The following is a 26060-nucleotide window of genomic DNA, read 5'->3' on the forward strand; positions in this document are numbered from 1 at the left end:
TTGTCCACATCTGCAGTAAGATCACCACGTTGTAGAGAAAATTGGATCTTTACACAAATTTGTTTGACTTGAATGCTCCCATTGCTGAGTAGCTGGCAGAGGAAAAGCAGTTTCCTTTCCAACACCTTTGTAGAAAGCTGCAGCAAAGCTACAACAGAATGAAAGTGCCCCGTGGGAATCTAGTAATGGCCATTATTACTGTTGTTATTATTATTATTATTATTTTTTTTATCAGTGAGGCACCATGTTAATGAGGAATCAATCTCATTGTACTAACAGTCAAAAAAGTTAATGCGGGATTTTAGTACAAAAGTCTGTACAGGATATTAGGTATAATTATGGCCATCTGTTTTTGTAGCTTTGGATGTAGAAGGAAAAGATTAAAACACCTGTATCTGTATCCCCAGTAGGGAGAATTCCTTTCACTTCCTGTCCAAAAACACAACAGGAAGTAAGAGGAGAAACCTATCTTAGACAGATGTCACCAGAACAAGTGTCCCTGTTATAATATATCCCATCAACCCCTGTTCTGGTGACAACTGTAAGGCTGCTGACCGTACCGTGGGTCCACCTCGCCTCTTTCCGCTCCTCATCCCTTTCTTTCTCTCTGAATCTCACAATCATATTACTTCTCTATCATCTTCCCACATAGGTACTTTATAATATTTTTTGAATTATTTTTAGTTTTTATTTCTATTTTTTCGTGCTTAGGCTTATTTTTGATTTATTGTCTCTACATCTTTAATTCATTTTATGGTTTTCTTTATTAATTTTGGGTCACTTTTTATTCTCATTATTTTCTTTTCACTTTTTCTTATTTTCTTTATTTCCAGTTTATTCTTACTTTCTTTTTCCCCTTGTTTTATTTCTTTCTCTCTAATCCACATTCCTCTTGATTACTGTCCATCTCTCACCTCCTTTGCTAATAGCTGATGATGCATAAATTGCCCTTATCCAGCTCTAGGCTCCACACCCTACGATTAAAGTAGAACTATAGGCAAAACCTTTTTTTTTTCATTTTGGATAGAGCAAGGGAGGGTTTTAACTAGAGATTGACCGATTATCGGCAAAGCCGATTATCGAAGGGCCGATATATACTTTCCCCGATTTTCGTGACGTCATTCTGCCTTCTTAGGCCGCCTCCCTCGCCTTGGACAGCCTCGTCTGGAGTCGGGAGTAGTATCGCGGGAGTGTATCACAGCCATACACCCACCCACAGCAGCCCGGTGCCAGCCAGCCACCCACAGGCCCTGTACCAGCCAGCCACCCACAGGCCCTGTACCAGCCAGCCAGCCACAGGCACTGTACCAGCGAGCCAGCCAGCCACCCACAGGCCCTGTACCAGCCAGCCAGCCATCCACAGGCCATGTGCCAGCCAGCCACAGGCACTGTACCAGCCAGCCAGCCACCCACAGCCCCTGTGCCAGCCACTCACCCACCACAGGGTGCCAGACAGCCAGCCACCCACCACAGGGTGCCAGACAGCCAGCCACCCTCAGGCTCTGTACCAGCCAGCCAGCCACCCACTGGCCCTGTACCAGCCAGCCACAGGCACTGTCCCAGCCAGTCGCCCACAGGCCCTGTACCAGCCAGCCCCCCACAGCCCCTGTGCCAGCCACCCACCCACCACAGGTTGCCAGCCAGCCAGCCACCCACCACAGGGTGCCAGCAAGCCAGCCACCCACCACAGGGTGCCAGACAGTCAGCCAACCACCAACACAGGGTTCCAGACAGCCACCCACCACAGGGTGCCAGCAAGCCAGCCACCCACCACAGGGTGCCAGAAAGCCAGCCACCCACCACAGGGTGCCAGCCAGCCAGCCACCACAGGGTGCCAGTCAGCCAGCCACCCACCACAGCATGCCAGACAGCCAGCCACCCACCCACCACAGGGTGCCAGCAAACCAACCACTCACCACAGGGTGCCAAACAGCCAGCCACCCAGCACAGGGTGCCAGACAGCCAGCCACCCACCCACCACAGGGTGCCAGCAAGACAGCCACCCACCACAGGGTGCCAGACAGCCAGCCACCCACCACCACAGGGTGCCAGCCAGCCACCCACCCACCACAGGGTGCCAGCCAGCCACCCACCACAGGGTGCCAGCCAAACAGGAAGTGAGAGGAAATCCCTGCAAATTAGGGGAATTCAGGTTACCAAAACTAGTGTCCCCATTGGAAGATTTACCCTCTTTTATATTTATGGGGACAACCCAGAATTTGGGATTTTCTTTTACTTTAAATTTCAATGATAATGATAAACAGGACAAATAGAGAGGGGTGAATTTCCCTAACGGGGGCACAGACAGCAATAAAAATGGACAGGCATTCTAATCCATCTCCACTCTATTCAAAGCTACAAAAATGTTTGCCTTTAGTTATACTTTAAGCTCAGGTGAGCGGGCAAAACGAGTCAGTGGCGTAGCTCCTGGCGGAGAACATGGGCTGAGACTTTTCTCTTGTTTATACTATGCTGGCTGACCAGGAGTGCAGTGCTTCTCCAAGCCTGAATATGCACTTTCACATAGAGTTATATCATGTCCTGCCTGTTTGATGCGCTTTCTGAAAGCACACCAGATGCAGCTGTCAGAAGTCATTCTTACTGATAATAGAGGAATGAGGTAGCAGACAGAAATGACACTTAGTGCTCTTAATTGAGACAAGTACACACTATAGAGGGATATGCTTTGTTCATATTTCATGTCTGAAGTTACAACTACTTTAAGCCCTTTGTGGGGGTAAAACGCGTTAGAATTGCAGGTAAACAGATTAGACTATATGTTGTGAATCCTCTACTTATATAGTAAAGCTTGTAATACATAGGTGACATTATTAGTGTGCGGCTGGTTAATTTCAACTTTAATATCATAGTTAGTATATACTGCCATTGGGGTTATCACCCCGGGGGTTCTGCCGCAAGCTACTGTTTCAGCTTATTTATTTGCTCCCGGCAGTACCTCTTGAGTTGCGGCACCTGGCATCACTAATAAGAGCAGCGTGGTATGAATAGGGTATCTTGAGTCTCTCGGGTAACAGAAAAGAAAATTGTTGCCACTATAAATCTAATACAAATGTATTCTTGCTGCTTTATGATTGCAGCTTGGGCATGGAGAACATGACATGGGATAGAAGACATAGGGCATAGAGAACTTGACAGGGGATAAAGGTTACAAGGCACATAGCATATGACATGGGTTATAGGGCATAGGGCATGACACAGAATAGAGGGCATAGTGCATGGACAGAGGATATAGGGGACAGACTAGGGACAGAGGATATAGGGCACAGGACCCAGGATAGAGGGCATAGAGCAGCCTTTCTCAACCTTTTCGACACAGAAGAACTCTTGAAATAAATTTCTGATCTCAGGGAACCCCTGCTAAAAATGTTAAATCTAAAACTCATGACACATTAGTGTGACAGTCAGTGGGAAGATTGCTCCTTACTCTGGCCATAATTGGGAAGAATTACCCCCTTACAGATAGCTAAAAGTAACAATGGTGTCATTGGAAACTTATCTGAGAAGCAGAAATTGCCCATTGCTCAAGGAACCCCTAGCAACCTCAGGAGGAACCCGAGGGTTCCATGGAACCCTGGTTGAGAAACCCTGGCATAGGGCATGGATGGAACAAATGACAGGGGATAGAAGATATAGGGCATGGAGCACATGTCTTGTGATAGAGGGTACACAGCACGGAGCACATGACACAGTATTAAGGTTGTAAGACATGTACCACGTCAACTGGGATACAGGGAACAGAGCATAAAGCACCAAACATTGGAAAGAGGATATAGGACATGAAGCACCTGATATGTGATGGAGGGCACGAGGCATGGAGCACATGAACTAGGATAGAGGGCACAGGGCATGGATTACATGACCGGAGACAGAAATGGGACAGATGGTAGAGGATAAGATACCAAGGATCCTAATAGTCAGTGTTGGCTGGAGGCATAGCACCCAACAACTCCACCCCCCAGTGGCAGTGTTGGGTGAAGGCACAACCTGTACTCCCAATAACTCTATACAGCACTAACAACCCCCTCCAGTGGTGGTGTTGGGTGGAGGCATTGGGCTCTGGAGCGCCCCCTGTGAGCTCTATGGTGGGAGAATTGTACAATTCTTTATCTGTCAGTCACTGTGAGGAGCATGGAGAGCAGTGACAAAAAAATAATGGGGCAAATATGGCCGATATAAAGAGAGGAGCTGAAAATGTAAGATTTTATACCGTAGCATAATGCATGTCAACATATGTTTACTTGTTTGACTATGACTTTATACTGTGACTTGATACTATGACACTGACTGTCTGATGCGATGTAAACTGTCACCATGTCAGTTCCCGATGTACGCCTATAAATAAAAAATAGAAGAGGAGGCTTTTATCTGGAAGCCCCAAATCCCAGGATCACCTTGACCCAGGAAACGGAATGACTGACCACTATGAATGTGCCCATGACTAGCAAATTCCATTATTCCTGACGGATGTGTCCCTGTCTCTCCCCTGACACCATGCTGATCTCTCCCATGGCACCGAGCCTTATTCCCACCTGTTCTTACTTGTCTCCAGATATGATGTAAGTGGAAGAAGAGCCTGCTCCAACAAGCTCAGCATCATTATGTACACTTTGTATTCAGAATATTTTATTAGGAAAAAAAGCAGAATGTTTGTTCTAGCGCTCAACCTACAGAATCAATGATCATTGTGTCTGTAATCACGGGCCCAGCACACCTTCGTACCGCAAGGCCAGCCATGGAAGCAGAAAGTATGGAGTTAAAGGGAACCCATTTACTGATGCAATCTTCATTAGTTTTCTGTCTCAGCCTCAATACAATCTGATTACATATTAATATATACTGCAAATATCTGATTTTCACATTATTGCTTCCTGATTTTTTTTTTGGAAAGCCTGCAGTCTATTAAATTCACCAATAATTGGGATCCCTTCAACTCCAAATTGTCTGCCTGGACGCATTTGGCTAGAAACATCGATATCAAACCCACCATCCAATCACGCATCACATACACATGTATAGCTGAAAATCTGCTAAAAGATGCATACAACTAGGTATTTCACACATCCATTATTGCGAAGTTTACATACAAACTGAAAGTAATCACTCCAAATGTTTGACAGCTATCGATCTGTCCCAAATCTGTCTTCAGATTTCTAGTTTAAACACTTTTAAAAAAATCTCTTGTCTCATTTTCTGTCTATGTCAAAATACTGTATATGTGCACCCACAAATACACAGTATACACACATTACACCACTGTGTATGTTGTATGTAGTGTGTTTCTACATACAACTTTCAGACAAACACACACAGATCGATATTAACACAATTTACCACATACACACAAAGCTAACACAATCTTACCACATACACACAGAGCGGACACAATCTTACCATATACACACAATTAACACAATCTTACCACAACCACATACACACAGATCTGACACAATCTTACCACATACACACAGAGCTGACACAATATTAACACATATACACAGAGCTGACCCAATCATACCACATACACACACACACACACACACAACTAACACAATCTTATCACATACACACAGAGCTAACACAATCTTACCATATACACACACAACTAACACAATCTTAACACATACACACAGATCTAACACAATCTTACCACATACACACAGAGCTAACACAATCTTACCACATACACACAGAGCTAACACAATCTTACCACATACACACAGAGCTAACACAATCTTACCATATACACACTGATCTAACACAATCTTATCACATACACACTGATCTAACACAATCTTATCACATACACACAGAGCTAACACAATCTTACCACATACACACACCTGACTGTCTAATCTAGCGTTGGGCCGACTGCTCCATGCTGTCTGTCTGGTTGGGGGACCCAGCGCAGAATTTATAAAGCCTTGTGCCCCCCCCCCTGGAGGGGGCCCATGTGACGTCAGGGGGAACAGGAGCTGGGCTGTCTCACTTCTGCCTCTGAAACTGATCTGTGAAATGGGAGACCTGACTCGACATTATTCCCATGGCCTCGACATAAGGTACAGCGATAAGTATACACCGCTAATGAGCAATTACCATATAATCACCTCCCAATTAGCTCTTATAATGATGAATTAAACATTCGAGCTGCTGGATTAGATTTCTGGCTTTGTGTATTATTTACACGGCTGGTTCTGGCACAGGAGGTGCGTTATACAATGCACACAACAGCCAAGGGGTCAGAGGAATCCATGACACCTGAGAGACTTCTGTATGATATATGGCAGAAGATTCCTGATTACACATTGCAATAAGATTCTTCCTGCAACTGTATAGGAGGGTATCTTGTACCAGGAGGGGCAATCTGTACCCCAAATTACCCTCATCATAATGAGATCTGTTCCTCTATCTGTAAAATGGGAAATCCTGTACCAGGAGGGGCTGTCTGTACCCCAAATTACCCCCATCATAATGAGATCTGTTCCTCTATCTGGAAAATGGGAAATCCCGTACCAGGAGTGGCTATCTGTACCCCAAATTACCCCCATCATAATGAGATCTGTTCCTCTATCTGTAAAATGGGAAATCCTTTACCAGGAGGGGCTATCTGTACCTCAAATCACCCCCATCATAATCAGATCTGTTCCTCTATCTGTAAAATGGGAAATCCCATACCAGGAGGGGCTATCTGTACCCCAAATACCCCCATCATAATGAGATCTGTTTCTCTATCTATAAAATGGGAAATCCCGTACTGGGACGGGCTATCTGTACCCCAAATTACCCCCATCATAAAGAGATCTGTTCCTCTATCTGTAAAATCCCGTACCAGGAGTGGCTATCTGTACCCCAAATACCCCTATCATAATGAGATCTGTTTCTCTATCTATAAAATGGGAAATCCCGTACTGGGACGGGCTATCTGTACCCCAAATTACCCCCATCATAATGAGATCTGTTCCTCTATCTGTAAAATGAGAAATCCTTTACCAGGAAGGGCTATCTGTACCCCAAATTACCCCCATCATAATGAGATCTGTTCCTCTTTCTGTAAAATGGGAAATCCCGTACCAGGAGTGGCTATCTGTACCCCAAATTACCCCCATCATAATGAGATCTGTTCCTCTATCTGTAAAATGGGAAATCCCATACCAGGAGGGGCTATCTGTACCCCAAATACCCCCATCATAATGAGATCTGTTTCTCTATCTATAAAATGGGAAATCCCGTACTGGGACGGGCTATCTGTACCCCAAATTACCCCCATCATAAAGAGATCTGTTCCTCTATCTGTAAAATCCCGTACCAGGAGTGGCTATCTGTACCCCAAATACCCCTATCATAATGAGATCTGTTTCTCTATCTATAAAATGGGAAATCCCGTACTGGGACGGGCTATCTGTACCCCAAATTACCCCCATCATAATGAGATCTGTTCCTCTATCTGTAAAATGAGAAATCCTTTACCAGGAAGGGCTATCTGTACCCCAAATTACCCCCATCATAATGAGATCTGTTCCTCTTTCTGTAAAATGGGAAATCCCGTACCAGGAGTGGCTATCTGTACCCCAAATTACCCCCATCATAATGAGATCTGTTCCTCTATCTGTAAAATGGGAAATCCCATACCAGGAGGGGCTATCTGTACCCCAAATACCCCCATCATAATGAGATCTGTTTCTCTATCTATAAAATGGGAAATCCCGTACTGGGACGGGCTATCTGTACCCCAAATTACCCCCATCATAAAGAGATCTGTTCCTCTATCTGTAAAATGGGAAATCCCATACCAGGAGGGGCTATCTGTACCCCAAATTACCCCCATTATAATGAGATCTGTTCCTCTACCTGTAAAATGGGAAATCCCGTACCGGGAGGGGCTATCTGTACCCCAAATTACCCCCATTATAATGAGATCTGTTCCTCTACCTGTAAAATGGGAAATCTGTACTGGGACAGGCTATCTGTACCCCAAATTACCCCCATCATAATGAGATCTGTTCCTCTATCTGTAAAATGGGAAATCCCGTACTAGGAGTGGCTATCTGTACTCCAAATTACCCCCATCATAATGAGATCTGTTCCTCTATCTGTAAAATGGGAAATCCCGTACCGGGGGGGGCTATCTTTACCCAAAATTACCCTCAATATAACAAGATCTGTTCCTCTAACTGTACAAGGGGGATACTAAACCAGGATGGGCTATCTGCACCTAAAATTACCACCATTATAAAAATATATATGTTATATAATGGGTTATAATAATGGGTTTGATTTACTAAAGGCAAATAGACTTCACTCTGCAAGTGCTTTTTCTATAGATCTTAGTAAAGGAGAGGAAGCTCTGCTGACTTCCATCATCCAATCATGTGCAGGTAAAACTGCTGTTTTTTTAATTTTATTTGCATATGATTGGGTATTCTTTGCAAAGGCAACGCTCATGTCATTTACTAGGCTTTGGAGCAAATGCCCTTGCAGAGTACAACTGCGCTTGCAAAGTGCACAGTCTATTTGCTTTTAGTAAATCCACCCCATAAATTCATTTAACTACATAAGGGAAAATCCTGTACCACGAGGGGCTATCTGCACCCCAAATTACACCCATTTTAATGAGATCTCTTCCCACAACTACATAGTGTGATATTCTGTACTAGGAAGGACTATCTGAAACCCAAATTACCTCCATTATGAGATCTGTTCCTATAACCATATGGGGGAGACCCTGTACTGGGAGGGGCTATCTGCACCCCAACTAGAAACATAGAAGCGAAAAAAATGAAAAGACCAAGTTGTCCAAAGAGTTTGCCTCTTTTTTTATATGTGTTCTAAGTAAATTCACTTACTGTTGACTGGCAGACTACCTCTGCTGGAATTTTGTTACAAGCATCAACAACTCTTCGTCCTCACGCACACTGGACGTTTTTGGAGCTGCTGTTAGCAGCGTCAGACGTTTTTTTTTTGCAGCTGCAGAACGCCCATCCATGTTATTCTATGGCCTCATGCACACATAGAGCTTTTAGGAGCTCCAAGTGGCATAGGTGTTTTACAGCTCCAAAAAAAACCCAGGAACTGTGCGTTCTGGAGCTGCAGCGTCAAGATGAAAAAACGTCTGATGTTGCTAAAGGCTGCATAATGTTGCTTAACGTGCGTTAAGCCACGTTATACATTTTTTTTTTTCCATTCAAAATCAATGGTTCCCTATGGGAGCCTATTGATTTGAATGGAAGTCGCAATGCAAGTCGGATCAGGATGATCCGACTTGCGGCGCGACTTGCGCTGTGAGAATCTTGAGGGGGAACTCCACGCCAAAATGGGGAAATGGGTTCCCCCCAGGTTCCAAACCAGGCCCTTCAGGTGTAGTATGGAATTTGAGGGTAGCCCCACGCCGATAAAAAAAAGGCGTGGGGTCCCCCCCAAAATCCATACCAGACCCTTATCCGAGCATGCAGCCCGGCAGGCCAGGAAAGGGGACGAGCGAGCGGCCCCACCCCCCCTGGACCATACCAGGCCAGACGCCCTCAACATGGGGGGGTGTGGGTACTTTGGGGCAGGGGGGGGCTCTGCACCCCCCACCTCAAAGCACCTTGCCCCCATGTTGATGAGGACAAGGGCCTCATCCCCACAACCCTGGCCGGTGGTTGTGGGGGTCTGTGGGCAAGGGGCTCATCGGAATCTGGAAGCCCCCTTTAACAAAGGGGCCCCCCAGATCCCGGACCCCCTCCCTATGTGAATGGGAATGGGGTACGACAGGAGACGTTTTGAAAAGTTTATTAAAAATCTTCATCTGTTCTTCTCTGCTCCGGTCTTCTCCTCTCTTCTGGTCTTCTCTCCGCTCTTCTGCCCTCTGCTCTTCTCCTCTCTTCTCCCCTCCTCTGCTCTTTTGCCTCCGCTGGTCTTCTTCTTCCTCCGGTCCTCCTCCGACGCTGTCACCGGTGATTATGCCGGTATCTGCAGCTTATTATATAGTCATTAGGGGAGGCCCCGCCCCCTTATGTCACCGCCGTCAAACAAATAATACCAAATAATAACAGATTTCCTCCTATAATTGTATAGCAGGTATTCTATACCAAGAGATCTTTCAGCACCCCAAAAATACTCCTATTATAATGAGATCGCTGAGTATTATTGTAGAGAGGAATATCCTGTACTGGTAGAAGCTATCCAAACCTTAAATTTTTCCCATTAGAATGAGATTCCTTCCTAATACTGTATAGAGGGATATCCTGTACTCGGAGGAGCTATCCGGCCCCCAAAGTACTCCCATTATAATGAGATTCCTTCCTTTAAATGTATAGAGGGACACTATGTACTAGGGAAGGCTATCTGCACCCCATAAATGCAAAGAGGGATATCCTGTACCGAGAGGTGATATCTGTACCCCAAATTACTCTTCTTATGAAATTTCTTCACATTACACTATCGGGGAATATTAAGTTTTTGGAGCAAAGCTGGATCATCCACAAGGAACCCTTAGCAGGAGCCCAGTGTGCAGAGAGGTCCAGGTACAACTTTCATGCAGTAAACCAGGGGCAAATCACAGTTGGCCAAAGTTAAGCCATATTACAAGTAGGGATAGACATGGTGGCAGTTGATGTCTGATGAGGCCAGTACAGATAATACAGATGGAGTGACTTCTCTGTGCTTTGCAATCTTCATCAACATCCATTTAAGGAATCAGAGGGCCAAAGTTGCCATTTCCTAGGGCTCCATTCTGACATTCTCTGTCAGGAAGAGCTATCTGCACCCCAAATAAACAACCCAAACTAATTTTTTTGTGCCCTCTCCATCCTATATACTAAACTAATAGCACAAACTGCCTGGAGCAGAAAAACAGAGTTTCTATTGGTGACTGACTGCTAAAGGTGTGGGGGACCCCTTAAACAGTAAAGTTGACTCATACACTGCCCATGGCACAGATTCAAACTCCTCTTGTGATGATTGGGCAACTATCTGGCCAAGTGCGGGCTACGATGACGACACTACTGACTGTTAGCAGCGATTCTTATCACAACGAAGATTATTCCAACATATGTGAGCCGGGCCGAATGGTTCCTTTTGTATGGAAAAAAGAAAACAAGATGTTCACCCTGCATGCAGTTCTAACACAATTCGGCAAAGACGGGGTGAAGATCAGAGCAGCTCCTGACATTGATGGGACAGAACACGAGCAGAAGTCTCTCTCCGCATGGCAATGGGTGATGTGGCCTTGGTGTTTTTTTTATAAAAAGGATTGTTGTTTTACTTAGGCGGCTTTAGAAATATGTTAACATACATAATACAAATATATATAAATATATATAGTGTGTGCATGTATATATATAAGGTAAATATATACAAAGGCGGGCGTATACATATGTACAGGATATACACATAGAACAGAGGGATAAATGGAAGTAATAGAAAGTTATGGCTAAATATAATAGAATACAGATACATAGAATGCATATGGGTACACAGAGGGTTATGACTCCATAGACAAGTATACAGATATGTAAAATGTAAATGGGTTCACCAAGATATATGGATGCACCAAACAGTATACAGAAATGTAAAGGGTATATAGCTACATAGGGTGCATAGATACAGAGTGGGTTATTGGTACATAGAGAGTATGGGGTTGATTTACTAAAGTCAAATTCACAGTGCACTTTCCAATGTGCAGTTGCACTCTGCAAAAGCAGTTGCTCCAGAGCTTAGTAAATGAGGGAGAGCTCTGCTGGCTTCCATCATCCAATCATGTGAAAGCAAAAATGCTGTATTTTTATTTTCCTTGCATGTGATTTGTTGGTTGTTCTTTGTAAAGTGAAACTTCACCTCATTTACTAAGCTCTGGGGCAACTGCACTTTCAAAGGTACAAAGACAGTCTATTTGCTTTTAGTAAATCAATTGCTATCTCAATCGCTATATTAACAGTAAGAGGGTGAATACGTACGTTATTAATATATGTGAACACAGAGGGTATACATATACACAAAGGGCTGTGAGTACACAGAGGGTTATGGCTATATAGAAAGCAGTACAAATATTTAGATGGGTATAACTAGGCTGAATATAGGAAGGTTATGGGAGGAAATAGGGTGTACAAGTAACAGATGGTGCACAAACACATGAAAGGTATACAAGCACATGGAGGGTGTACAGATACATGGATGGGTACATTTAGTGTGTGTAGACACAGAGAGAGTAATGGGTGCATGGGGGATGTACATATACATCCTCTGATTCCTACTGTATTAAAGTGTATTGTATTTGTACTGTCTACCCTCAAGTTGTAAAGCGCTGCCTAAACCGTCGGTGCTATATAAATACTATATAATAATAATAATACATGGAAAGAATAAAGGTACATAGAGGGTATACATACAAATGTATAGGTACATATAGGGTATATGGATAAAGAGAGGGTTATAGGTATATAGAGGGTATACAGGCACATCGGAGGTGTACACAGACGCAGAGGGTGTGTGGCTACTTACATGGAAGGGTTATGTCTGCATTGCAAGTGTACAGAAAATTACATGTACAAAGTGGATGTGGATATTCAGAAGATTCAAGAGCACACAGAGGATGTAAAAATATGCCAAGGGTATAGGTGTACACAGAGGATATACAGATATGCAAAGGGTATAAATGTACACAGAGGAGGTAAAGATATGCCTAGGGTATAAGGGTACTCAGAGGATGTGTGAAATGTATAATGGTATACAGAGGCTGTACAGATATGCAGAAGGATATAAGGGTACACAGTGGATGTATAGAAATGCAGAAGGTGTAGGGTACACACAGCATGTATAAATATATAGAGAGTATAAGGGAAGGCAGAGGATGTACAGATATGTGAAGGGTATTGGCAGCTATAGGACAAGTCTGAAATCACTGGGAGTTGGAATTCCAATCCACAAAGGGGGTGAAATGTCCAAAATTCTGTGGTCATGTAAGTGTTACAGGTGGACATCTATCTCATGTACAAGGCTGGGATTTGTTTTTACTTTCTTTACATTACAGACTTGTGTGCACTGGATGGCCGGTCCAGTCTGAGAGGAGTTAATCTAGTAATCGACTCTTCTTCCTAAATGGGACGGTTGGTATATTTTAGCTCGATCAGAGCTTTCGGCCTATCAGCTGCAGCGCTGATCAGTGTATTCTGGCAGCAGAGGTGTCCCACTGCCTGACTACAATAGCACAGAGGGGTAATTTTCTCATCTACCTCGAATGTGTGGACAGGGAAATTGGTTCAGTTTTTTTTTTTTTTTTGATCAGCCAACTGGCTGATCAAAAAATAAATAAAAATGATCCATTTATAGTCAGCTTTAGGTTGATCGATGTAAGTGATTAGAAGAGCAAGTGTATCCAGTCATTGTATGGTGATTATCATGGACAAAAGTACTAGGGAAGAGTGATAGGGTTTCCTGTATAGACAGCCGGGATAATATATCCAGACAGCTCTGCGCTCAGTCTCTGGCTGGCCGAGTCACTCATTGTCAGTTACTGATCCGAGTCGGAGAGGATGGAGGAGATGGACATGGCATGCACTGCTCAGGTACTGTTACACATTATTCTCCTGATCATTCTTGCTGTGTATGTGTATATCATGTCATTGTATGAGAGGGGAAGACTGCTGTCCCTCTGTGATGTGAAAATCAATTCCTACACTTGTCACAACAGTCCCCTCTGCTGTGTATGTAGAGTATTTTGCTAGTCATACATGCATAGATTTTTCTTGTTCAGACCACGGGCGATATCCAATGTTTTCCTCCATCCACACTAAACAACATAGATGGAGGGGTCTTCCCTAGTGGCTTTTACATTTAGATAACCAGAGTGCCCGTAGCTATCTGAATGCCCAAACCACTGACTGGATCTGATTGGATGCAGTCACTGTTCCACCAACAATTTTCCACCTAGCTCCTTCAATTTTTCAATTCCTGTGACAGGACCACCCATGGCTCAAACTTTGGCCAATTCAGTAGGCAAAAAGATAAAATTCGAGCCATGGGTGAACCTGTCAGCCAAATTAAAATCTCTAAACAGCCATGTATGGGCCAGCTTGATACGTTGGCGCCGATTTAGTAAAAAGAGTAGAGAACGTTCACTGAGCCCAATAAAAATGACAGCTTGTGATCACGTACGTCATCCATTCATATGCAAGAACTGGGCGAGATTGGACGATTGAAGTGAACACAAATTCACCTTATTTACCAAGCTCAGCGGACATTCAGTTAACAAGGTTTTAGTAAATCAACCCTGGTTCCACTGGAGGACATTTATCAATCGGTCACAGAGCCAGGCAATGATAAACAGGAGCAGTGAGACCAATTGAAATGGACTTGAGACAGATTTATGATAATTCCTTCCTTAGCTGCTCTGAAGTAGCCTTGGGACAGAACAAAACCTGCCCTGACCACTTTTAATTGTGTGTCTGTTTTTATTGAAAATCTGTCTCATCTCCAGTGGTAAATCTGTCGCAGACCTGTGAAAATTTGTCTCAATTGCCTGCCCGGGATTACAGGGGCAGGGGTCACAAATACATATAAATACTGGTGCACAGAATCTGATGACTGACATGCAGCCTAACTTGGGTCTACACTTGTAGCTAATGTGCTTGATAAATGCCCCTTGTGTTTTAGAAGTGTACATTTCTTCCAATGTCTGTCCATCAAGCAGCTTCCAGCATCCTCCATTATTTTACTTCAATTTACATCGGAGATCAGGAGGGTTCTGGCTTTTTTCTTGTTTGTTTTGGAATAAATCAATTTATAGCAACTTCAATGTAATGTATTTTTTTTAAAAATTGGTGTACACCTAAAAACATAACATAATATAAGCAAAAATGCAGAGATAAACCAGAGGTGACTGTAATTATACAAATTATATAAATCTCACCGACCCCTTTATGATTCTGTCTCTCCTGCACCCCTTTAATAATAGTAAATATATCCATCTTTTTGCACAAAAGCAGAGCAGTGACTATAAATGTGGAGCTTCCTCTACCCACATCCAGGGTACAGTACTTACATATACCATAGATGACTATCTGAGCACCAGAGATGTATAGTAACTAAGTAGAACATCTTCACTACTGTACTTAAGTACCGAAAGGCGGTATTTGTACTTTCCTAGAGTAGAATTTTTTTCTCCTACTTCCACTTTTACTTCACTATATTTTTTCGATGATTTCAATACTTCTACTCCGATCTTTTTTTTTCTTTGTGCTGCATAGTTACTAGTTACAGTTATAAAAATTACCACTGCCAGAACAGTAGATGGCAGGTTTCATGAAGCTCAAAACATGTGTATTATCAGCGCATACGAAAATAAATGCTACTGTATGCATAAATAAAAGCTGCATTTGAAATAATAAAAAACAATATGATGTTCAAACTTTTGACTTCTTTCTTTAATAACTACATAACACAGTACTTGTACTTTTACTTTCAGTAATTGAGTAGCAATTTTTTTTTTCAAAACTACTGGTACTTTTACTTTCAGTACTTGAGTAGCAAAATTTAAGAAAAAACTACTTGCAATACTTAAGTATAAAAAATGTTGAATACTTTAGTACTTCTACTCAAGTCACTTTTTGATCGAGCACAAGTACATTTCCTCAAGTATGGGTTTCGAGTACTTTATACAACTCTGCTAAGCACATGACTGTATACACTGAGCTTCTTTCATCCACACCTGGGGTATAGTACCTGCACATACTGTAGAGGACTATCTGAGCTGAGACTGTACACAAGTGGCTTGCTATCACCCACGCCTGGGGTATATTGCCTTCATATACCATAAAGGACTATCTAAACTGTGATCCTACATATGGAGCGTCTTACCACCCACACCTGGGATATAGTGCCAGCATATACCATAGAGAGCTGTCTGAGCAGAGAGACAGTACACATGCAGCTTCTTCCACTCACACCGGGGTATAGTGCCTGCATATACCATAGAGGGTTATCTGAGCAGTGGATGTACACATGGAGCTTAATACCACCCAAATATAGGGTATAGCGCCTGCACATACTATAGAGGACTATCTGACTAGTGAATGTACACATGGATCTTCCTATTATCCAGGCTCGGGGTATAGTGTCTGCATATATACTATAGAGGACTATCTGATCAGTGAATGTACACATGGATCTTCCTACCATCCAGGCTCGGGGTATAGTGTCTGCATATATACTATAGAGGACTATCTGAGCAGCCGCACATTATTCTGGTCAGAAGAGATCTCGTGTCAGTTTTCCTTTTCTTAGCTGTGTCACTTCATACACCAGTCTGCCATTGCAGGATTAGATTCAGCTCAGATAAAGTCACTTTTTATGTCACACAAACAGATGTCTGATCACTGTACGGCGATTGTGACGGTAACAGATGAACTCTGGACACAAACGTTCCTCATAAACATAATTGGCTGGCTTTGAAAGGTCAACCATTCTAAAATATTCTGTGATAGCAGTATAACACTACACAGAAAGAGCAATTCTGTCCATGACAGCGAAAAATTGTCCCCATACAAATTCCCCCATTGCCTGGTGCTCCCCCATACAATCTCTATCTAGTATGTGTGTGTCCATACAATCTCTCCCTAGTCTTTGTGTGTGTCCATACAATCTCTCCCTAGTCTTTGTGTATGTCCATACAATCTCTCCCTAGTCTATGTGTATGTCCGTACAATCTCTCCCTAGTCTATGTGTATGTCCGTACAATCTTTCCCTAGTCTATGTGTATGTCCGTACAATCTTTCCCTAGTCTATGTATATGTCCGTACAATCTCTCCCTAGTCTATGTGTGTATCCATACAATCTCTCCCTAGTCTATGTGTGTATCCATACAATCTCTCCCTAGTCTATGTGTGTATCCATACAATCTCTCCCTAGTCTATGTGTATGTCCATACAATCTCTCCCTAGTCTATGTGTGTATCCATACAATCTCTCCCTAGTCTATGTGTATGTCCATACAATCTCTCCCTAGTCTATGTGTATGTACATACAATCTCTCCCTAGTCTATGTGTATGTACATACAATCTCTCCCTAGTCTTTGTGTATGTCCATACAATCTCTCCCTAGTCTATGTGTATGTCCATACAATCTCTCCCTAGTCTATGTGTATGTCCATACAATCTCTCCCTAATCTTTGTGTATGTCCATACAATGTCTCCCTAGTCTTTGTGTGTGTCCGTACAATCTCTCCCTAGTCTATGTGTATGTCCATACAATCTCTCCTGTAATCTGTGTGTGTGTCCGTACAATCTCTCCCTAGTCTATGTGTATGTCCATACAATCTCTCCTTAGTCTGTGTGTGTGTCCGTACAATCTCTCCCCAGTCTGTGTATGTCCATACAATCTCTCCTGTAATCTGTATGTGTGTCCGTACAATCTCTCCCTAGTCTGTGTATGTCCATACAATCTCTCCTTAGTCTATATGAACAATTCTGGACCAATGGAAAAATCTCTGGCAGAAAGACATCCATCAGCCTCAAAGGTAAATATATCATAATAGAGTTTTTTACTGCCTAAACACCCCAACCCCCCCCCCCCCCGGAAATTCCACTTTTCTCCTTTTTGCAATTGTTTGGGGTGTGCAGCCCTCTTCTCCCTATATGTGTTTTTCCAATTTCTTAGTCTGTGTGTGTGTCCGTACAATCTCTCCCTAGTATGAGGGGGTCCCTGTACAATATTTCCCTAGTCTGTGTGTTTGTCCGTACAATCTCTCCCTAGTCTGTGTGGGCTCAATTCACAAAAGAATATTGAATGATATAATTGGGTCACGTGACACATGCTTTCCAATTACCACATGCGATATTCAAAATGTCAATTCACTGTTGGTTTATGCGGTTTTTACCGCACAATTGAAAAATGCACTGAAAATACCGCATATACTGACTCTAAAGACAATTCACAAAGCTAAATAAATAAATACATTTATCCTACCAAAATGTGATGCGCCAGAAATATAATAAAAAAGTGATGACTTTAAATACAATAAATCATATCCAGTTCATAAGGCACATAGCAATGTGTGTGCTTCCAATAAAGTGATATGAAGAGTGTCCCCGTATCCAATTGAAGAAAATCCAGTGATGAAAACAAGTTGTAAACACCAATTAGTGAATCCCTCCACCAGGTGAATTAGCCTCTCACCTTCCTAAAGGACCCAAACGGGCCAGCAATCACATGTATCATGGATCAGACTTCCAGGAAAGAGCCACACTGTATTGCACCTCGAGGGATCCCGGGACATATAAAAAACAGATGAAGAAATCTATTGCTCTCTGCTTACTAATAAGGGTGTGCTTTATTAGAGAAAGGCAGATCAACTCACATTTGTTGGGCACTCAGCCGTGCCTGCTGTATAAGCGATTTATAGTTTATTGTGATTTGTGAAACACGATTGGTGTATGCTGCCGGATACCACTTATATACTTTCACACACCTGATTTATGCACAGTGAATTGAGGTTGAGTTATTTTATCACATATATTGGGTTTGCGCTGATAGTTTTTTTGTATTTCAAATAAATACATTTGTTGAATAAGTCGTGGCCTAGCCACACGTTTTTCAAGGAATTAAATATCCTCTTCTGGGGTCCCCCTTTGGCTCTCCTAGCCCCTCCCTCCTGTTGAGTGCCCCCAGAGCTAGTAGCTTGCTGTGGGGGCACCCGAGCCGAGCTGCAGCTCCGTGTATCTATTCAGACATGAAGCTGCTGTTTGGCTCCGCCCCCTCTCTCTCTTGGCTAACTGAGTTTGACAGCAGCTGGAGCCAATGGCGCCACTGCTGTGTCTCAGCCAAACAAGAGAGAGAGTCCTGGACGGCTGAGGCACTCGTGAATATCGCTTGATAGCGAGCGGGCTCAAGTAAGTATTAGGGGGGATGCTACACACAGAAGGCTTTTTATGTTAATGCATAGAATGCATTAGGATAAAACATCTTCTGACTTTACAACCCCTTTAACAGCTAGCATGGTTTTTAAGGAGTGGGCGGCTGCTGCATTTCCCCGCTAACAGCTGAATGTAAAAAAACAAATGCAAGCAAAGACAAAAATAAGGAAAAAACGGCGTGGGGTCCCCCCAATGCTTTTAAGGGTAACTCAATGCCAAAGTTTTAACAAATGAAATGGGATGCTACCACATCATAGGGTCCAGGTACAGTTCACAAGGTTCTACCGAGGTTGTACCAATCTGGATGCACTGCTTCTATTGTTGTATTAGAAGACAGTGAAGAGTTGATTGAAAAATCCACAAAAGAAAACCATAAAGTAATTAATTCTGATTTTTTTCATAAGGGAGAAGAGGTTCTTTACCTTAGGACACTAGCAAAAATCTGATGTTTTATGGAGTGGGGTAGGGTTATAAGGGGACACCCAGGGAACATGTCCCCAAAAGCTTTCCAGTGTCCAGTCACCTGAAGGTACCAGCCTATAACCCTTGGTCTATAAATATTCAACCTGTGTCCTGAATTGTACGATTAAGTAAGAGAATTGAGAGAACTGTGGGCAGTCAGTGTCACCCTAAATGGGTAGGGGTCACCCACCTTCTAGATATGGTAGGTAAGGTTAGTTGGCCCAGTCTGCACGTGTGGAAGTAAAATGGCACTCCAGCATCGACAGTCCACATGTTAGAATCCTCACTATGGCGGCTGGTTGGCACCTGGCTTAGCGGTATTGTTGATTACAGGACGCACTGTATTTTAGAGTGGCGGTATAATTATGTCTAATCTGTGGAAATACAAGCGCACACATGTAAGTGATTTGCAGCGCATACATTTAGCATATATAAATGATAAAGAGCATCTGGAAAGTGTAGGCTACTCGCTCATTAGGTGAGAGAGCGGACGGGGGACATGTGATGGGCACACAAGGTGGCATTGTTCGGTGGTGCCAGGCGATGGTGAATTCCACGTCTTGTTCCTTCTACCTCGTCGCCTGCTATTTATAGACACAGGCCTTGTGGTTTTCCGACACATTGCTGCGCTCCGCCGCCGCGTTCCGAAGCTCATAGAGTGAAATATTAAAGAAAAGTTTTAATAGCTGACAATTCTGACAGAAGAAAATGGTCGGGGTGAATTATGTTCAGCTGGCCGCTGAAGGGAGCATTATACTCCGAGGTTGCCTGGTCTGGAGTCACTGCGACGGTAACACTTCACATAGGAAAACAATAACAGTGACAGATATAATCCGCCGAGCGCTACGGAACCACAAACACGGACAGTTACTACAATGGGCCAATTGTTATTACAACCTACTAACTGTTACTACAACATGCCGATTGTCACTCCAACACACTAATTGCTACTACAGAGCCCAACTGTCACAACATACTGATTGTTACTACAACCCCCAATTGTTACTATAACACACCAACTATTACTACAAGATGCAGACTGTCAGTACAACACACTAAGGGCTCTTGCACATGGTCATCTGAGTCTGTGCAACATAAATCCTGGCATTTTCTATTTTTTCTATGTACTAAACTTGTGTTTATCTGAATACAGCTGTATATACAGAGTACAGCAGCTCAGAGCCGTTCATGACTATGGTCAGCTGTACACAGCATCTGAGTGGGAGCAAATGTTACTAAAACATACTAATTATTATTACAAAATGACTGAATAATTATTAGGATTAATATGTCATCATACAGATTGTTACTAAAATGCCCAGTTGTTACTACAAAATAGTGAGATATGAAAAAACGGAATTTTTGTAAAATCTTACCTGTAAAATTCCTTTCTCTGAGTCCTCCGACAGTCGCCGCCTCTTCATATTCGTCACATATGGGGTATTAGACTTTGCTCCGAAGGAGTAGCTAGGCAACAGAATATGTTAACAATAAAGCTTTAACATATCCCACCCTCAAGGGGTGGTCCCCTCAGTCAATACCCTCCTACTTCCTGCAACCATATCTCAGTTTTAGTGGAATAGCAGTAGAGTATACATTCAAACCCCAAAAGAGGGGCGGGGGCGGCGACTGTCGGAGGACTCAGAGAAAGGAATTTTACAGGTAAGATTTTACAAAAATTCCGTTTTCTCTTACGTCCTCCGACAGTCGCCGCCTCTTCATATTCGTCACATATGGGGACGTCCCAAAGCAGTGCAAACATGAGGGGTGGGAAACGCATCCGCGCCGAAAAGGCAACGCAGTCTCCACATCAAAGAAAGGAACCTTACCAAAGGAAGGAAACCAGCTGGGCAACAGCAAAAATAAGTGCTCAACAGGAGCAACAACCCAGGAAAAGACAAAAAAACCAGGGGATACAAAAAACTATCCCAACAGCCAGGAGTCCCCAACAAGGGACCCTATGGAACAGCCGCACTAAGAACCTTGCGGCCAAAGGAAGCATCCGCCGATGCCTGAACATCTACTTTGTAGAATTTTGTGAAAGTGTGTACGGTCGACCAAGTCGCCGCCTTACACACCTGGGCTACAGAAGCCCCATGACGGCAGGCCCAAGACGTACTCAGTGATCTAGTAGAGTGCGCCTTCACAGGCACAGGGGGAACCTTCCCCTGCAAGGCATAGGCCTGTTCAATGGTCTGCCTGATCCATTTGGCAATGGTAGAGGCGGAAGCCGCCATGCCCTTCCGAGGACCCTCTGGAAGAACAAACAAGGAGTCAGTCTTACGAAAAGACTCAGTCGATTTAAGGTAAACCCTTATCGCCCGAACAACATCCAGAGAGTGCAATCTCACCTCCTTCGGATGTTTAGGCTTCGTGCACAACGAAGGCAAAACAATATCCTCGTTAAGATGGAATTCCGAAACTCGTTTCGGTAGAAAAGAAGGATTAGGTCGCAAGACCACCTTATCCAAATGAACAACCAGGTACGGAGACTTGCAGGACAAAGCCGCCAGTTCCGACACTCTGCGAGCCGAAGTGATCGCCACCAAAAAGGCGACCTTTTTGGACAACATAGACAACGAGATCTCCCTGATCTGTTCAAAAGGAGCACGTTGTAACACAGATAGAACTAGATTCAAGTCCCAAGGGGGCAAAGGATCCCTCCTAGGAGGAACCAGATGCCGCACACCCTGAATAAAAGCGCCAACCAAGGAGTTGGAAGCCACGGGACGTTGAAACAGAACGGCCAGCGCCGACACCTGACCCTTAATCGTAGCCAGCGCCAAACGCTGATCGACACCCGTCTGAAGGAAAGACAGCACACGGGAAACCGAGTACGTGCGGGGTGAAAACCCCCTGGACTCACACCAGGCAAAATAGGCCTTCCAAGTACGGTAATAAACCTTCCCCGAGGAAGACTTCCTCGCGTTGATCAAAGTATGAACGACCTCTGGAGAGAGACCCTTCTCCTTCAGGACCTCGGTCTCAACAGCCAGGCCGTCAAAGCCAGCGACTGTAAAGCAGGATGGTAAATCGGTCCTTGAGACAGTAGATCGTCTCGAAGAGGCAGACGCCAAGGAGCGTCGACCGCCAGATTCACGAGGTCTGCGTACCAGGACCGGCGAGGCCAGTCCGGTGCCACAAGAATCACCGTGCTGCGTTCCGAGTGCAACCTGCGAAGGAACCTGGACAGCAACTGAATCGGTGGAAACGCGTACATCAGCCTGTACTGATGCCACGGGGCCACTAACGCGTCCGACGCGTCTGCCCGAGGGTCGCGCGTCCTTGCCACGAACCTCTTCACCTTGTAGTTGAGGCGAGACGCGAACAGGTCCACATCTGGAAGACCCCACTTCGCGCACAACATCTGGAAGACAGCCGGGTGGAGAGACCATTCCCCCTGATCCAGGGTCTGGCGACTCAGATAGTTCGCCTGCCAGTTCTCCACTCCCGGAATGTGAACCGCCGTTATCGCCGGGACATGAGTCTCGGCCCAAGACAGAATGTCGGCCACTTCTCGAGCCGCTCGGGCACTCCTGGTGCCCCCTTGGTGGTTGATGTAGGCCACCGCCGTGGCATTGTCCGTCTGCACCCGAACCGGGCAGCCCTGCAGCCGGTCCGTCCAGCGATGAAGACAGAGCCTTATCGCACGCAATTCCAGAATGTTGATCGGAAGGGAAGACTCCCCCTCCGACCAGGTCCCCTGGGCGGACAGAACGCCCAGAACACCACCCCAGCCCGACAGGCTGGCATCCGTGGTAATTATCGTCCACGAGATCGGACGAAACGACTTGCCCCCGGACACCAACGGGGACTGGAGCCACCACAGAAGGTTTTCCCTGGTGCGATGACTCAACGAGATCTGAAGATCCAGAGATTGAGGTCGCCCGTCCCACCTGGACAGGATCTCCGCTTGGAGACCCCGCGTGTGAAACTGCGCGAAAGGAATCGCCTCGAAGGCCGAGACCATCAATCCCAGACATCTCATACCCGTCCGCAGAGACGAGTGTGGAACGTCCCTGAGGGACCTGACTTCCTCCTGAAGAGTCCTGAGTTTGTCTTCCGGCAGGAAGACCTTCGCCTGCACCGAGTCCAGTATCATTCCCAGATAGGGGAGACGAACCGACGGACTCAGTGTCGACTTTGGAACATTTATCGTCCAACCAAACTCCTGCAGAGTTTGCATTGTGACAGACAGGTCCTTCTCCAGACCCTGTCTGGTTGCAGACCGAACCAGAATGTCGTCCAGATACCCCAGGACAGAAATGCCCTGGGCTCTCAATAATGCCAGAACCGGTGCAAGCACCTTGGTGAAGACCCGCGGAGCCGAGGCGAGCCCAAAGGGCAACGCCACAAACTGGTAGTGATCCTCCGCAATGGCAAATCGAAGGTACTTCTGATGACCCTCGAATATGGGGATGTGAAGGTACGCATCCTTCAAATCGATGGAGGCCATGAATTCCCCCGGAACCAGGGCAGCCACCACCGAGCGCAGGGATTCCATGCGGAACTTGCGAACTCGCACAGAGCGGTTCAGAGCTTTCAAGTCCAGAATCGGACGAACCTTGCCCTCCTTCCTGGGCACGGTGAACAGATTGGAATAAAACCCCCGAAATCTGTCCCGATGAAGGCACCGGAACCACCACTCCCTGAGCCCTCAGGTCCCGCACCGCCAGGTGCAGATCCCGCAGGCGCTCTGGAGACAGTTGAAGATTTGAGGGAAAAAATCTGCTCTCCGGCCGAGAGAGAAACTCGATCTTGTAACCAGATCGAACGATTTCCAGAACCCATCTGTCCCTCACACGGGCCAACCAGGGCTGAAGAAAACCGAGCAAGCGTCCCCCCACCCCAAAACTGGGTGAGGGCGCCCCTTCAGGCCGAACTGTTATGGGCCGCAGGTCCGGATTGACCGGACTTCTGTTTCCCAGACCAGGGCTTCTTCTGAGAGCCTTGGCCCTTGAACGGTTTGCCCTTGTAGTGCGGCCGAAAGGCACGAAAGGACCCCTGAGGGGGCCGAAAATGAGCATGCTTCTTCCCAGAAGCCCCCTTAGCCTTGGGGAAATGGGGCAAGAGAGTGCTCTTACCCCCGGTAATCCCCTTAATCAACACATCCAGGGACTCCCCAAAAAGGCGAGACCCATCATAAGGCAGATTGGCTAAGGTTTTACGTGAAGATTGGTCCACCGACCAACATTTCAACCAAACCAGGCGGCGAGACAACACCGCCACGCTGTGCACACGCGCGGCCAACGGAATCAGGTCCAGGTCCGCATCACACAGATACATGACACCCTGGTGGATCTGATCCACCATATCCAGGGTCGCCGCCGAGGCCGAATCGGCCACTAGGACGCGCCTAAGCATCTGCGTCCAACTTGCGATCGCCTGGGCCGCCATGAGAGAAGCAAACAGAGCCTTAAGCATAGAACCCGTAACAGAATAAGTATGACGGGCAAGAGACTCCAGTCTCCTATCCGTGGCATCACGGAAAACAGGGGATCCCTCTGCAGGGATCGCAGTGGCTTTGTTCAAAACCGCAATAGCATGATCCACTGGCGGAGGCACACACCACCGTTCATCAGTGGCAGGCGAGAAAGGATAACGCAGCTTAAATTTACTTGGTACCGCAAAAGGCTTGCGCAAATCGCGCCATTGGTCCTTAACAGCGCGCTGAAAATCAGCATTGCAGGGAAAAACCTGCGGCGTCCTGCGTTTTCTCTGCGTCCCATAAGCCGCCAAGGCAGCGGGGGGACACACCTCGTCCTGCAAACGTAGCGTCTGCTTAATGGAAGCAATCAACTCATCCATGATTGCAAGCTCTTCAGGCGAGCCAGGGGGAGAATTATCAACCCCCTCAACTTCAGCCTCTACCTCAGACCCCACTAGATCAAGAGAGGAGCGGGACCCCGATAGGGGGGTCCCCGCCAGAACAGCCCCATCACCTTCACCCTCAGAATCAGAGGACAGAGCAACTCTGGGCCGTTTAGCAGATTGAGCAGCCACCAGCATTTGCACCTGTGCAGCAAGGCCAGCCACAATAGTGGCTAAATCCCCCCCTGGGGGGGAAACAGCGGTCCCCTGGCTTTCCACCAATACTGTGGGAAACTTGCCCTCCTGAGAATCCATTGCCCCTGTATGCCAGACAACCAAGGGTTAACTGCCCCCTTACAGCAAGCGCGGCAAGCGCAGCCCACCGCACCACACTCAGGCACAATGAGACCCCCACAGGGAATATACAGACTGAATACAGGCAATGGAACACAGGAATAGAAGTATAAAACCTGAGGAGACTCCGCTGCTGCTGCTGCCTCGATCGGTGCTTCCAGGAGAGAGGAAGTGATGCTGCCAGGGCGCTCTATGTAAGCCTATGGAGGCTACAAGAAAATGGCCGCCGTGCATGTAAACCATGCGGCCGGAGCGGGCGCCGGTAAAATGGCGTCGTTTGGCGCCGAAATCGCCGCTCCACAGTGCATAAAATCACACACAATATTATCCCATTATATGGATACATGTTAGATCGCCGCAGCGATCGCTGTATATGCCCCAACATGCCATTAAAAACATGCCCCACAGCACACAGCTCCTCACACTGCCCAGCCTGACATACTCAGTGTCATACAGCTCCCCCCCCCCCCCTGCAGCCCACAGCATGCAGCCGAGAGATAGGGAGACAAGCAGTGTGATTAAAGGCAGGTT

Source organism: Pelophylax lessonae (assembly GCF_965119305.1).
Source record: "Pelophylax lessonae genome assembly, chromosome: 9".
Classification (NCBI taxonomy): Eukaryota; Metazoa; Chordata; class Amphibia; order Anura; family Ranidae; genus Pelophylax; species Pelophylax lessonae.